The sequence below is a fragment of the Saimiri boliviensis genome, chromosome 8, assembly GCF_048565385.1.
Source record: "Saimiri boliviensis isolate mSaiBol1 chromosome 8, mSaiBol1.pri, whole genome shotgun sequence".
Lineage (NCBI taxonomy): Eukaryota > Metazoa > Chordata > Mammalia > Primates > Cebidae > Saimiri > Saimiri boliviensis.
In genome coordinates this window covers 40,041,253-40,055,808 of record NC_133456.1, presented here as the reverse complement: position 1 = coordinate 40,055,808, position 14,556 = coordinate 40,041,253, and the positions used below count along the sequence as shown (strand labels likewise).

The following is a 14,556-nucleotide window of genomic DNA, read 5'->3' as shown; positions in this document are numbered from 1 at the left end:
CATTTCAGAAGGGAGAGCTAGGTACCTTAATAACAAGTGACAAAAAAGAAACCAAGCATTGGTTAGAGATGAAGAAAGTGATAGCTGTGTAGCAGCCAGGACATCCTGAGGCTTATTCACCTTAGAAAGTGGCAGAATTTCAACAAAATATTGAAGAAGAAGAAGAATACAAAATGAATCTGTAGTCAAAGGTATAAGAAAATAAAAGGAATTGGACATAGAAGTTCTCCATTTGGTTGTCGATATCGGGAAACACTACCAAAAATGATGAAATTGTATCACTTCAATCCTGAGTGATAGACACATGAATTTTGGGAACAACTACTCCAGAGAGAATCCCACCTTCTACCTAACGGGAAGGAAGTAGGAAGTAATTCCACCACTGAGTAAAAGTTAAAAGTCTCAAAGTTTAACTTTGCTTTTACTGTGGATTTTGGCTTGAAGATCTTAGCATAAAAGCAGCTCTCAATCTCTTTGACAGGCAAAAACTCAACTAAGAGGAACAATGACATACAGAGAGAACTATAAAACTAAATGCAAGGGAAGCTATATCAATTTCAAGTGGCTACATGTTTTGCTGAGGCTCAACTCTGGTTTTGCACAGACTCCTCAGTAGGCCAGGCCTCAGGACCTCAGCATCACCTCCTGCCTCGGCCTGGTTGTTACCCTTTCTTCTGGGAGGCTTCTGCTTCCTAGACCTTGAGAAGGTCTGGCAGACACAGCTTAGGAAACCGCTAAAGCAGAATGGTGGTGATGCCAAGGATGTCACTGCAGGAGAAGAGGGCCTGGGCTCCTGAGCCACTGAGAGGTCATAGGACTGGATCTGACATTCCTGATGCATCACACTGAAACTTTCTTCCTGTAGACTCTGTAATCTGTCCTGTAAGTAAAAGAAAGGGGTTAAAAGCCCTCAAAGCCAATAACCATATGCAAAAAGAACATGACTCTCTGAGCCAATTCTTTTGTTCTTTATGGGACTAATGATCCCAACTGGTTTCTCAAACTCCTTACCCCCAATTCTTCCCACTCCAGGTGAAGAGCTGTCATTATTTTTCCTATGGAAGAGTGATAATCCCAGGATTTTGCTGCCCCATGCATTATCCCTACCTCATGGAGAAGGTCAGGATTATCTTCCTGGGCACTGAGTAGAGTTGGCTTTTTGTCTACAGCCTCATCTTCTTCACTTTGTGCTGGTGTTAAAGGTGAAGGTGTTGGATGAACAGGGGAGCACTGGGCCTCCATTTCCTCCTTCCTCATTCTTTTTGTCCTTGTGTTCTTCTTATGATGTCTATACTTTTTGGGGAGTGGGTCTAGCTTTCTCCTCTGGACTGGAAGCATGGCGGGATCTTGTGAAACCTCAGCCACATGACTCTCAGGTGTCCCCTCCAATGACTCTTTTGATGCTTTTACACTTCTTTTCAGAGGGTCATTTTCCCATGGATGAAATCTCTCTTCTGTATCCTCAACATCTAATAATGTGCTCAAGTCATCGAGAACATGTCTTGGGATAGAGATTGGAGATTCCCTATCTCTGTCACTGATAGATTTTTTTTGACCTACTCTGGTGACCCCAGCCAGCTTTGCAGGAACAAGGAGCTCACAACACAAGGAGCCAAGAGTCAAATGCTGAAGGAAGTAGTTAGTACAGTGACTATTTCAAGTGATGTACCCTTAGCTGTCATAGATTCAAAAGATGTATTGATCTCGGATTTCTCCTCTGGGCTTACTAAAGGAGTTCAATGACCTTCAGAAATAGAGTCCTCAGGTTGTTCTTCTTGGCCTAGGAGGTCTCACATTTTCTAAAAGAGAAAGTCATTGAAGTAATTGCTCCATGAATAATGGAGTTCCTTCTAGTCATATATAACCACAGTTCACAAAAACTCTACCAAGTAGCATAAATTCCTGGGTAGTAATTATACTTAACAACTTATCAGAATGTGTATCAAAATTATCTGGGTGTTTAGTGAAAACACTCATTTCTAGGCTGTAACCCAGACCTACTTAGAATCTCGAAAGTTAGGTGTAGGGAATTTGCATTTTTTCCCTGCTAATTCAGGTGATTTTTATGCATCCTAAAATTTGGAAAACTATTGCTTTAGAAGGACACTGAATCCCGTATTTTACAGGGCCATGAAGATGACTACTAAAAAAAAATAAAATCCTACTTTCTCCTACAAGTATTCCCCTAATCACGTCAGTCCATAATGATATTTCTCCTCTGAAATCTTTTAATCATTATCACTTAATTTGGTATGTTATCCCATATTACTTTCTATTGTAATTTAAGTTTTAAATCTTGTAGCTATTTTTTCTAACCAGATTATAAGTTTCTTCAAAGGGATTTTACCAGGGATGTTCTTAGACTTAGTGTTCCACACTGGTTTGCCAGTATTAGGAGTAGTAAATTGAATGAATAAAAATATGAATAGGTTTATGTCCCAGGATAAAATGATTGACGTGAGATGAGACTGCTCTGTAAGAAGCATTCTAGAGTAACAATGTAAAGAGAACATGACCTGTTGGTGAATCCAATGTCAAAAGTACCCACATGTCAATATGCCACATGTCAGGCACATTGCCTTTGCCTGTATTCTCTGAAAAGCCCATAAAACTATGAGAATTTGCATTTCTAACAAGTTCCTGGTTAATGCTACTGGTCTGGAGAGTGCACTCTGAGAATAGCTGCAAGATGAGGCACACTGACACAAAATAATTAAAAAGGAGGAATTTCTAAGCACTTACAAGGACCAAATGTAAGAGAGGTATAAATTCCAACTTCCAAATTTTGCAAATGGGGAAGATGAGGCTTAAGAAAGATAGTGACTTGACCAAATATGAGGTTGGCAAACTTTTTCTGTAAAGGGTCAAACAGTAAATTTTGGAGGCTCTGTGGGCCATGTGGTACTATCAGAAGTATTTGTTCTCAGTGTTGTAGCAAGAAAGCATACATAAACAATAAGTAAACAAATAGTCATGGCTGTGCTCCAATAAAACTTTATTTTTCCAAACAGATGGTGGTCAAGATTTGGCCTGCATGCTATAGTTCGGCAACGTCTGACCTAAAGTCCTACAACTAGTTAGCCACAAAACTGAGATCGGAAGTCAAGTCACCTAACTCCCAGCAAGTTCTCTTTCTACAAAAGAACAGAAGACTAGAATGAGAAAGAATTTTTTTTCAATGAAAAGAAGGGCTTTAAAGGAAGAGGTCAAAATATGCCTAGGCAAATAATGATCTTATGCACTCTGATTACCCTTAGCCATTTACACAACTAGTTAGCTAAACTCTGAAACTGGACAATTTTCAAACGAATTCATAGATTGACCTCCAAAAGGGTGAGGATGGAGAGTTAGGCTCCATATTTTCTATCACACTTGCCTAGAAAACCATTCTATTTAGTCTCTTTTTAAGCAAGAGAAAATCCTACAGATAGATAATGGAAAATACTTTCTTTGCCCTTCTTTCGAAATTACTGTGACCTGTGAATATGGTTCCACGTTGCAAAGTCCAGGGATAAAAGTTCCAAGTAACTATCAGAGAAATGTGGAAACAGAGATATGATTCCTAGGTTATCTAATAAGCTAAACTTTACTTCCTAAACCAAGATGCTCTTTAATAACAGAGTAGTAAGAGTATTAAAGATTAATGTGCCCAAAGTTGTGAGGGCATTTTTAAATTTTGGGATTTCTGAGAACTGTGAAGTCCATCTCGAACTTTCTGTTCTATATTTACTCCACCTTTAATGTGTTTCTCACTTCATGTCATCATTTTGCCTTCATGTAGTGATGTCAAACAAATATTTGTTGACTTATAAATTGATGGATGAGTGAATGAATATATAGACCAAATGCTTTGAGAAAGTTCTTTGGCTTGTGGCTACAGAGAATAAAGCAGAACTGGCAATTTCTGCCAGAAGATAGTCAGTCCTCTTTTATTACCCTTCAGTGAAACAAACAGTGCCTTCATCTCACAAATGTCAATGAAAGTTTCATGAATGAATTAATACATTTGATGTAGGCCATTTAAGTTATAATTGCCTGTCACAAAAGGTGGTATCAAAAGACAAAACTTATTTACTAATAAATTAACATGGAATTCTTTAATTAATATTTGGGTTTAGTTTAATACTGTTAGGAAAGTTTGGTAAAATCTCTAAGAAGGAAAAAGGCCCACGTAATATGAGAGAATGCTGGCCCACCTTCTATCTGTTCCCTCCATCAAGAGCAACTATAGAGGTAGTAACTAAAAGAGTATCAACCATAGAAGCCCATAGAGAGGTGGGGATAGGACTAAAAAGGAAGTCAGCATGACAAATTCAAGCCTAAAAAAGTCAACCTTGCTTCTCTACCACCTTAGCAATGGCCCTGAGTTAGGCCCACATCATGCTTCAAGTGTACTTTTACAAGGTTCTACTCTGAGTCTGGCCTCTTCTCTCGAATCCACCCTCCATAAAATACCTAGAATGTATCTTCCTAAAAGAAATCTGATCATGCAACTCTTCTGACTAAAGCTCTCCTCCCTATCCCCCAGCAAAGTCACATACAGGTCCTTGATGATCTGATGCATGTCATCTGTCCAACTTCAACTCCACCACTCACCCTAAGGTATCTTATGCTGCTGCAGAAACAGACTGCTTGCCATTTCCTGAGAGTACCATATTTCTTTAAACATTCATCCTTTTACTTGTCACAACCCTGCCCATCTTTACTACCTGGCCTACCTATATTATCACTTCTAAGAAAACTTAGCTGACTTCCTCAGGCAGAAAAAAATTGATTTGTATTCTTGCATAACATTTTTTTTCCCTAAAAATATCATTCAACTGAATTATAATAACCTGTTTAAATATCTATGCCTTCATAAGGCCTGGAGCTCCCTGAGAGCAGGAACTCTCTAATTACTTGATCTCTAGCATCTCCATGGTGCTTGGCACCAGGAGGATATTCAGTGAATGTTTGTGGACTTCAAAATGCAAGTTTTTATAGACTGCCTCCCAGAACCTGGGCTCTAGGTGCCAATCCTCCCCTTTATCTGGGTCTCTTTCTGAGGAGGACGAAGCTGAACAGGTCTGGCTAGGTACTCAGAAAAGAGCTGCTCAAATCCAATTCTATCCTAGAAACATTCTTCCACCCATATTGTTAGAATCATAAAAATAAGGAATGCTACCTAAGGAAGTCCTTTGATTATTCAGACCCCCTGGCTCTCTGCAGACCCACTTCCTTCCTGCTTTACCAGATTTCTCTGTCTTCCTGGTAGACTCTCAGCATGCTACGGCAATCCCTACCTCCCTACCCTAGTCTATGTGGAACATTCCTGAAATCTCAATGATTCCTGGATATCCTTTTTTTAACCCATAATAAGCTATCTCATTTCCAGAGAACACACACCCAACATCTTCTGTTTGGTGTCCCTATCATGAAGAACCTCTTCCCCAAGGACTAAATGTGCTTACATGCAAGGATGCTATTCAAACCACATGGATCTTTTGCCTGACAAGATACAAAAGAGGTTTGTACCACATGAATCTCACAGAGTCTGGAACACATAATTTCCCTGGATTTCACACATGAGAGATAATTGGGTATATAAAACATATGAATTCACATCACAATCTGAGTCCATTTGTCTCCCCAAACCTGTTGCACTCCAACTTTCTTTGTGATTAATTTTTTCCCCATTTTCACATATTACCTTAAGAAAAGCTGAGAAGTTCATAGCCCTTGGATGAATTTACTGCCTAAGCAGACTCAAAGCGAACTTACAAGTCTTAAACAACAAACTCTTGGCCACTGAAGTTTTGTATATTCCTGAAGTAGAGATCAGAGAAAAAATTCACTAATCATTATTGATAATGAAGTGACTTTCCTTTTCTAATGGGAAAGAAATGATTGGCATGAATCAACTTTGCTTCTCAGTGACTCTCTAGAGAATTAAATAACTGAAGCATCAAACAACAATTTTCTTTGAAGATGATCTTTTTCATATTAAATGAAAAGCTGAAGAACTAGTCTCAAAGGAAAAGAAAATGAATAATTTCAGGCCTCCATGTGCAAGCCCAGACCCAGAAAGTCTAAACTCCTGTCTGCATTGACTGATCACCCCCATCCCCTGCCTGCATTCCCCATTATCCCTGATTGCCCAGAGCTTCCAGGGAAATAAGCTTCCCCTCACCCCACTTGCCATCTTAACTGTTATTATGATCATGTGACTACTCCTCACCCCACTCTACCATCTTAACTACTCTTATCCCACCCACCACTGTAACTGAACTTATGGTAATGTATACTCCTTGCCGCTACCCCCACCACTGTAACTGATCTTACTCTGTAACTTTCCACTGTCCACCCCAAACCTATAAAACCAACTCCTATCCCACTGCCCTTTGCTAATGCCCTTTTTTGGCCCTAGCCCATCTGCACCCATGTGAATAAACAGCCATGTTGCTCACACAAAGCCTGTTTGGGGGTCTCTTCATTCAAAATGCACATTTTAAATAAATAATCTACGAGGGATCTATCCACTCCTGAGCATACAGTTAAAAAAAAAGAGAGAGAGAAACTAAAATATGATAGTAAACAACAGAGTTACATTACAAATCAAGTGCCTCTTCCATTTTCGGGGTAACACTGAGAATCTACCATCAATCAGACACTGGAATAGGAGGTCTTCAAGATGGTAACAAAAAAAACTCATCAACATAATTTAAATACTTGTTTTCTACTGTTAACAGATATAGGATCATATGGAGGGCTTTTAAAACACATCACTGGGCTCCATCTCAGTATTTCTGACTCAGTAGGTCTTGATCCAAGAGTATTTGCATTTTTTTGTGTTTTGTTTTTTTTTCTTTTAAGGTCCAGGATACATGTGCAGAACGTGCAAATTTGCTACATAGGTATACATGTGCCTTGGTGGTTTGCTGCACCCATCAACCCATCATCTAGGTTTTAAGCTCTGTGTGCATTAGGTATTTGTCCTAATGCTCTCCCACACCTCACCCCCTAATCCCCCAACAGGCCCTGGTGTATGATGTTCTCCTCCCTGTGTCCATGTGTTCTCATTGTTCAACTCCCACATTAATGAGAACATGCAGTGTTTGCTTTTCTGTTTCTGTGTTAGTTTGCTGAGAATGGTGGCTTCTTGCTTCATCCATGTCCCTGCAAAGGACATAATCTCATGCCTTTTTATGGCTACATAGTATTCCATGGTGTATATGTGCCACATTTTCTTTATCCAATCTGTCACTGATGGGCATTTGGGTTGGTTCCAAGTCTTTGCTATTGTGAATGGTCCTACAATAAACATGTGTGTGTGTGTGCATGTGTCTTTACAGTAGAATGATTTATAAAATCCTTTAGGTATATACCTAGTAATGGGATTGCTGAGTCAAATGGTATTTCTGGTTCTGGATCCTTGAGGAATGGCCACACTGTCTTCCACCATGGTTGAAATAATTTATACTCCCACTAATCATGTAAGCGTGTTTCTATTTCTCCACAGCCTCACCAGCATCTATTGTTTCCTGACTTCTAATAATCGTCATTCTGATTGGCATGAGATGGTATCTCATTGTGGTTTTGATTTGCAATTCTCTAACAACCAGTGATGATGAGTCATATGCAGAAAACAGAAACTGGACCCATCCCTTATTCCTTATACAAAAATTAACTCAAGATGGATTAAAGACTTAAATGTAAAACCCGTGCAGAAGCTGTGGAGTTTGATTAGGTCCCATTTGTCTATTTTGGCTTTTGTTGCCATTGCTTTTGGCGTTTTGGTCATGAAGTCCTTGCCTACACCTATGTCCTGAATGGTTTTGCCTAGATTTTCTTCTAAGGTTTTTATGGTATTAGGTCTGATGTTTAAGTCTTTAATCCATCTGGAGTTAATTTTGGTGTAAGGTGTCAGGAAGGGGTCCTGTTTCTGCTTTCTGCACATGGCTAGCCAGTTTTCCCAACACCATTTATTAAACAGGGAGTCCTTTCCCCATTGCTTGTTTTTGTCAGGTTTGTCGAAGATCAGATGGTGATAGTGGTACATATACACCATGGAATATTATGCAGCCATCAAAAACGATGAGTTCACGTCCTTTATAGGGACATGGATGAACCTGGAAACCATCATTCTCAGCAAACTGACACAAGAGCAGAAAATCAAACACCGTATATTCTCGCTCATAGGCGGGTGTTAAACAATGAGAACACATGGACACAGGGAGGGGAGCACTACACACTGGGGTCTGTTGGGGGGAAATGGGGGAGGGGCGGGGGGTGGGGAGGTGGGAAGAGATAGCATGGGGAGAAATGACAGATACAGGTGAGGGGACGGAAGGCAGCAAAGCACACTGCCATGTGTGTACCTATGCAACAATCTTGCATGTTCATCACATGTACCCCAAAACCTAAAATGCAATAAAAAAAAAAAAAAACAAAAAACAAAAAACCCCAAACCATAGAAACCCTGGAAGAAAACTTAAGGAATACCATACAGGACATAGGCATGGCCCAAGACTGCATAACTAGAATACCAAAAGCAATTGCAACAATAACCAGAATTTACAAATGGGATCTAATTAAACTAAAGAGCTTCCGCACAGCAAAAGAAATGGAAATCTATATAATGAGAGAAAATTTTTGCAATCTACCCATCTATAAAGCTCTAATATCCAGAATATACAAGGAACTTAAACAAATTTACAAGAAAAAAAAAAATAAAAAAGTAGTTGAAGGATACAGTTACTTCTCTAAAGAAGACATTTATGCAGCCAACAAAAATGTGAAAATTTGCATTTCTAACAAGTTCCTGGGTGATGCTACTTGTCTGAACACTGCACTCTGAGAACAGCTGCAAGATGAGGCACACTGACACAAAATAAGTAAAAAAGAGGGATTTCTAACCACTTACAATGACCAAATGTAAGATGTATAAATTCTGAAATGATTATCTGGGGGATTCTAAACTCCAGCCATGCTGTCCTCCATATTCGGGCTTTTCAGAGACTATAGTCAAAGGCAATATATCTTAAATGTGGATACTTTTGACATTGGGTTTACCAACAGATCTTTTCTCCATGAGGACCTCTGCACTCCAATGCATCCTTTCCCAGGTTCAACCTCAGACTAGTTGCAAAGCTCCAAATGTTAATGTCAAAAAAAATGTCTATTTAAAGGCTAGTAATGCACATATAAAGTAGTCACAAAATAGTTTTACTTTTCTAAATAAAATAATTCAGTATTATTATCCTTTTATTAAGTACCTGCTCTTTACTAAAATTTCATCATCTCGTTTTAAAACTTTACCCCCTGGGCTGCAAATCAGTGCGGAAGATGAGATGCTATAACCTTTGACTTAGCCTAATAAAATCATAACAAATAATATACTCAGTAGGTAGTTAAATCTCATAATATTTATGCCAAAATTTCTGTAGTAATTCAATTAAAAATCCAATTGGTCAGCCACCAGAAAGCATACGGATCACCAAAATTTTAGAGCATTCCATATTTATTCTTAAAATAGTCTATATTAATTTATGTCTTTATTTACTAACTTAAATACCTCAAGTAGAGTTTCTTCAAAATATAATTTAGAATAACCATTTATATTTGTGCTGTTTAAAAATCTCTGTTGGCTCATGCCATTACAGTCCTTAAAATTCCCACTAAAGAGAGAAAAAAACTAATCAGAAAGGAAGTATACTACAAAAGCTCTATTAATATGACTACTGCAATATTTCTTAAAGGTTCTGAAGAATCAATTTACTCTGGCTTCTCTATGCTTTCCTTCAATTAGTAGGGCCCCCAGAAAAGCAAAATTGCCATTCAAAGAAAGCTGAAGCCATCAGAATCACTGAATTGTTTGGTTGCATTTAATCCTGCCAGGGCTTCTAGCCAAAGAGTCAATGATCCTAAGCTCTCTTCATGCCTTTTCTAATGACAGTCTTGAAGCATTCCAGAAAACTTTAGCACTTCCTTTTTTAACCATAAATTGCACATAACTCTCCCAAATTCTTAGTCTATAATTTCTCATAAAACTCTTTGAGATCCTCCTGTGAAGACAAATGGCAAGAATTATTGGACTTTAAATTGTGATCCTTCAATGTTATATGCACTAGATCATAACTCTATGGCTTTGGTTCCCTCATAAAAGTAAACCATGGAGTCATTCTTTTCATTTCAAGCTTAAGAGCACACAGGCCCATGGGTGAAGCAACATAAACACTCTGGAGTAATTTCTCGAAACCAAATCTCTTCTCAAAAACAGACTAGCTACTCAGTGGTGTATAATCTCTCCTCTGAACCTGTGAAGTCTGTAGTTCTCAGGCCACCCTAGTAGAATGGTGAGAATAATGTTCATGTGTTAAAGTGGGACAGGCCTAAGAATTGTCTGTAATTACAGAACTGCAGGGTTAGTCCCTGCTCTAGCACTCTATTGCCCCAGATAAATCACCAAGTCAGGTGATTGTTTTTTGGGAAGACTAGTGAGGCCTCAGGTTTACAGATTTTTTTTAAACCTTAGTTCACAGAATTTGTTTAATTAAAATCACTGGTTTATGACACACTCTGACAATTAGAAAACTGTAACTAGTAAATGTTACTGTAACTAGTTAATGTCACTTATTTCCCTCCATATTCCCTATTACTTCTCAGGTTATACATGAATAATCTGGAAATATCATACTAAAGAAGAGGAAAGCAATATAATTTGGAGGACTCAAATCTGGAGTCACTTGGAAGGGGTTCAAATCCCTGATCTGGCAAGTATTTTCTGTGTGAACTCAGGTAAATTAACCTCTCTTAACCTCAGCTTTCCCACAAGTGAAGTAGGAATAAAATTAGTAACTATTTAATTGGGCTTAAATGAAGTAACCCCAGTTCTTATTAGCACACTACTTGATATACCATAATAAGCACTCACATCAGTGACAGGGTTATATTAACAAGGATCCCTTTTACATTTTCAAGTTAAGAGAGTTGCTTTCCTCTGCCCTTATCTTCCCCCTCACCCTCAACACAAGACACACACACACACACACACACACGCACACACACACACACACACACACTCATGCACACATATATTTTCATTACTTTTTCTTGCTCTTCAACTCCTCATATATAGAATATAATTGAGAGCAGTAAATAAGCACAATAATTAGACTTAGAGTTTCTGCCTCAGAAATCAGGCCATAAATAGGCCCAATTCAGTCAAATTAAAGCACCCTTAAATGTAAAGTTACTCTAAGAACTTTTCTCAGAATTTCAATTAAAAGTGAGGTTCATTTGCATGTTATTACTTAAAAGAACTGCAAATATGGAAAGGCAACAATTTCCACAATCCACATAGTATAATGAAAAAGTATGAGAGTAATTCTTTAAATGTAACGAGCTAAATGAAACAAAAATGATTAAATGATTATATTTAAAACAAACATTTAGAAGGACATGTTTTACATTTGTTGAATTTGTCAAACCCTAGGCACCTGCCTGGTCAGGTCATAATAGAAGAAACTAGGACCTGAAACTAGACCTAACCATCAGAGTGGATGGCTCAGCTGCAGGTGCTGGGAGAATGTCCAGTCTGGCAAGCAGAACAAAGTAACTCAAGAATACGGCCGAACACAAGGATTGATAAGGCAGCCAGGAAATTGGTATCAGGAGGCAAACATGAAAGAGCAGAAGTTCGCTCAATATGAAAGCATGGCTTGGTGCCAAGAAGCAGCAAAACGTGTCCCAAAATTCAGGCAGGCAGCATCAGAAAGCCTAATCCACAGTAAGTGGAGCCACAGTCAGTCTGTAGAGCAGGGGCTAGACCCTGATGGCTAAAAGAAAGAACGAACGGTAAATGTAAGGTTGGGTCTTAGGTGTTCTTAGAGGACCTGGGCAGTCCTGGCAAACTTTTAAAACAGGAACTCAATTCTGAGTAATGGGAGAAGAATGCAGGTATAAGAATTGCAACATAAGGTAGATACTGAATCCACGGAACAAGAGACATACGTGATTGCAGAAATAACGGCAAAAGCCAAAGGCAGACCAGAAGCCAACCTAACGTGATGCTAAGGAACAAAAGTGTTGGATTAGAACTCCTTAAATGCCTCCTCTCCCAAGTAAATCCTGGCCATAGGGAGCTTAGAAGTCTGAGTGAACAGGCTGAGGTCACGGTGAGCAGAGGTCTGCAGAGACTGGAAGCTAGGAAGGACTTGACAACAAGAAGGTAAGAAAAACCAGGCTCAAAGTCCCAATTTTGTAATCAATAGAATTACCCTGAAATTTTCTAAGCAACAAGTAGCAGCACTGTCATTTAAATCAAATCTCAGTACAACAGTCGCATATATAATTAGGAAAATCCATGTATGCTTGTTTTAAGGAATTTGACCGACAGTAACAAGATAGGTTATGTATGCTGCTCAGTCTACTCTCTATGGAAGATAAAAAATAAAAGTAACCCTTTTCCTATTTTTGTCTTCTTTTCATTAGTGTGTAAATTTAACCTAGAAAATGAATCACCTTTCTGAATTTCTTCTCCTCTCTGAAATACAAAGACGGTCTTTTGGCCCTGTTCTCTCTCTAAAAAACAATGAATATATTTTTCATGTTTTTGTCATTCTTCTGAGAGCAACATCTTCTAACAGGGTCCTAAACCATTGAACCCTAATAAAAAATGCAATATAAAAATTATTAATGTATTTAGTACACCACTATGACTTACTGCCTGCCATAAAGTAGCAACACACACACACACACACACACACACACACACACACCCAAATATCTGTCATATCCATGGCCCAATTCGTTTTGGAGAAGAATCATCACATAGCCATCCTTGGAAGTCAAGGATCTCCTGTTTTGGTATGAACACTCATAAGATGAAGAAAGAGTAGTTTCAAATGCCAAATGTGCCCATTTCTGTTGTGACAGCCTACCCCTAAAATGTAACAACCAGACCACTGGCAGCCTAGACCCCAGACTATGCAGAAGCAGCAAGAATCAACAACTGGCAAGTGTCTTCATAGCCCACCTCGGCATGTCCTAATGAGCAAGTGATATTAGCTGAATAAGTACTCATGAGCAACTGCTTCTGGAATGCTCCGAAGCCTGATAATTAACAGCTGTGTGCTGCGATTAATTTTTATTTATGCTTTAGATATCCAGGCAAGATATTATTTCTTGTGTATGATGGATTCGTATTTCATGTCAAGTCTCAAAGCAGCAATGAGACAAAAACATCAATGTTGTTTTTGTTTCTATTTTCTTCTCAATTCAAATGCTCTGTTATTTGTATCTCAAACCACCAAACTGCCTTGCATTCAGTAAGAAAATTCCAAAGCCCATGCAAAGATCATGAGGGAAAAGCTGGCAATGTCATCCAAGGCTTTCCCCAGGTATTCACAAACCCTTGGAGGGTACCCAAAGCAATGATCTAAATTGAGATGATGACAATGAAGTCTCGGCAGTCTTAATTTACCTCAGGGGCCCCTGTGGGCATATTTCGTTCAACAAATGTTAATTGAATGTCCACTATATTCATGGCACTGTTCAAAGGTTTGCAAAATTTAGGAGTTGCTTTTCTAAGTCCTTTCTAGCTTTATGATTTTATAGGTTAAGAAAGCACACAGACCAATACCTTAAGAAGTTTACAGTTCTGAAGGTGAATCAGATTATGCAAAGAAAATAACAATCATATATGACAGGATGAACAAGTGCCATACAATTGGAAATACAAGAGGCAAGTGTTATAAGACAGTAGAGAGGAGACTGCTTTGAATACCAAGCTGAAGAGCTCTGCAGCAGTGGTTCACAAACTCTAGTACACAGCTGGGTTTGTTAAACAAATCACTGGACCCTACCAGCACAATTTCTGATTCAGTAGGTCTGGGGTAGGGCCTCACAATTTACATTTCTCACAACTCTCCAGGTAATGCTCATGGGGCTGGTTCAAGAACATCTTGAGATCCAATGCTCCATAAGAAGCCATCAGAGTTTACTTACTGCAGAGAGGGAAAATAAAGCAAGATGATGAAAACAGGGTTTTAAGAAAGTTAATCTAGAGACAGTGGGTAGGAGCCACTAGAAGGAGGGTGACAGATTTACAGGCAGCTCCAGGGTGGGAAATGATCCAGGACAGAAGGCTGAGATTTCAAAGAACTAGCCTGACTAGCACAAAGTTGCTATTTGGTGACTTTAGTCCAAAGGATTCCTAATGCATGGTACTGAACCTTGAATAAGGATAAGTTGGCCCTCCTGTGTTCAAATCTCTCAGAGATGACAGAGAATCTCTTGAAAACCACATACAGCCTTAACATGGAGTTATCCAGATTATCCAGACAGAAGAGGTTCAGAGCCTCTATATTTTTCTCGTTTCTCCCTGCATTATAAACTCACACCATTTGAGGCCCTACTTTAGGTAAAGGTGCTGACTCCCTAAGGCCTGTTAAAGTTGGTATATATTAGCCTGCACCTCAAAGTCTTGCCCCTTCTGTCACCACCAAAGAACAAAAGTGGTATTTCTCTCGAAACTCCAGCTTTAGGAACTCAGCTCTCCACAATGGTCTTTTTCAT

General features: G+C 38.9%; 1 pseudogene; it reads right to left on the bottom strand.

The window, feature by feature from the left end:
* Positions 1-493: 493 nt before the first annotated feature.
* LOC101054204 (uncharacterized protein NECTIN3-AS1-like) lies at positions 494-1,338 on the bottom strand (annotated as a pseudogene).
* Positions 1,339-14,556: the final 13,218 nt, after the last annotated feature.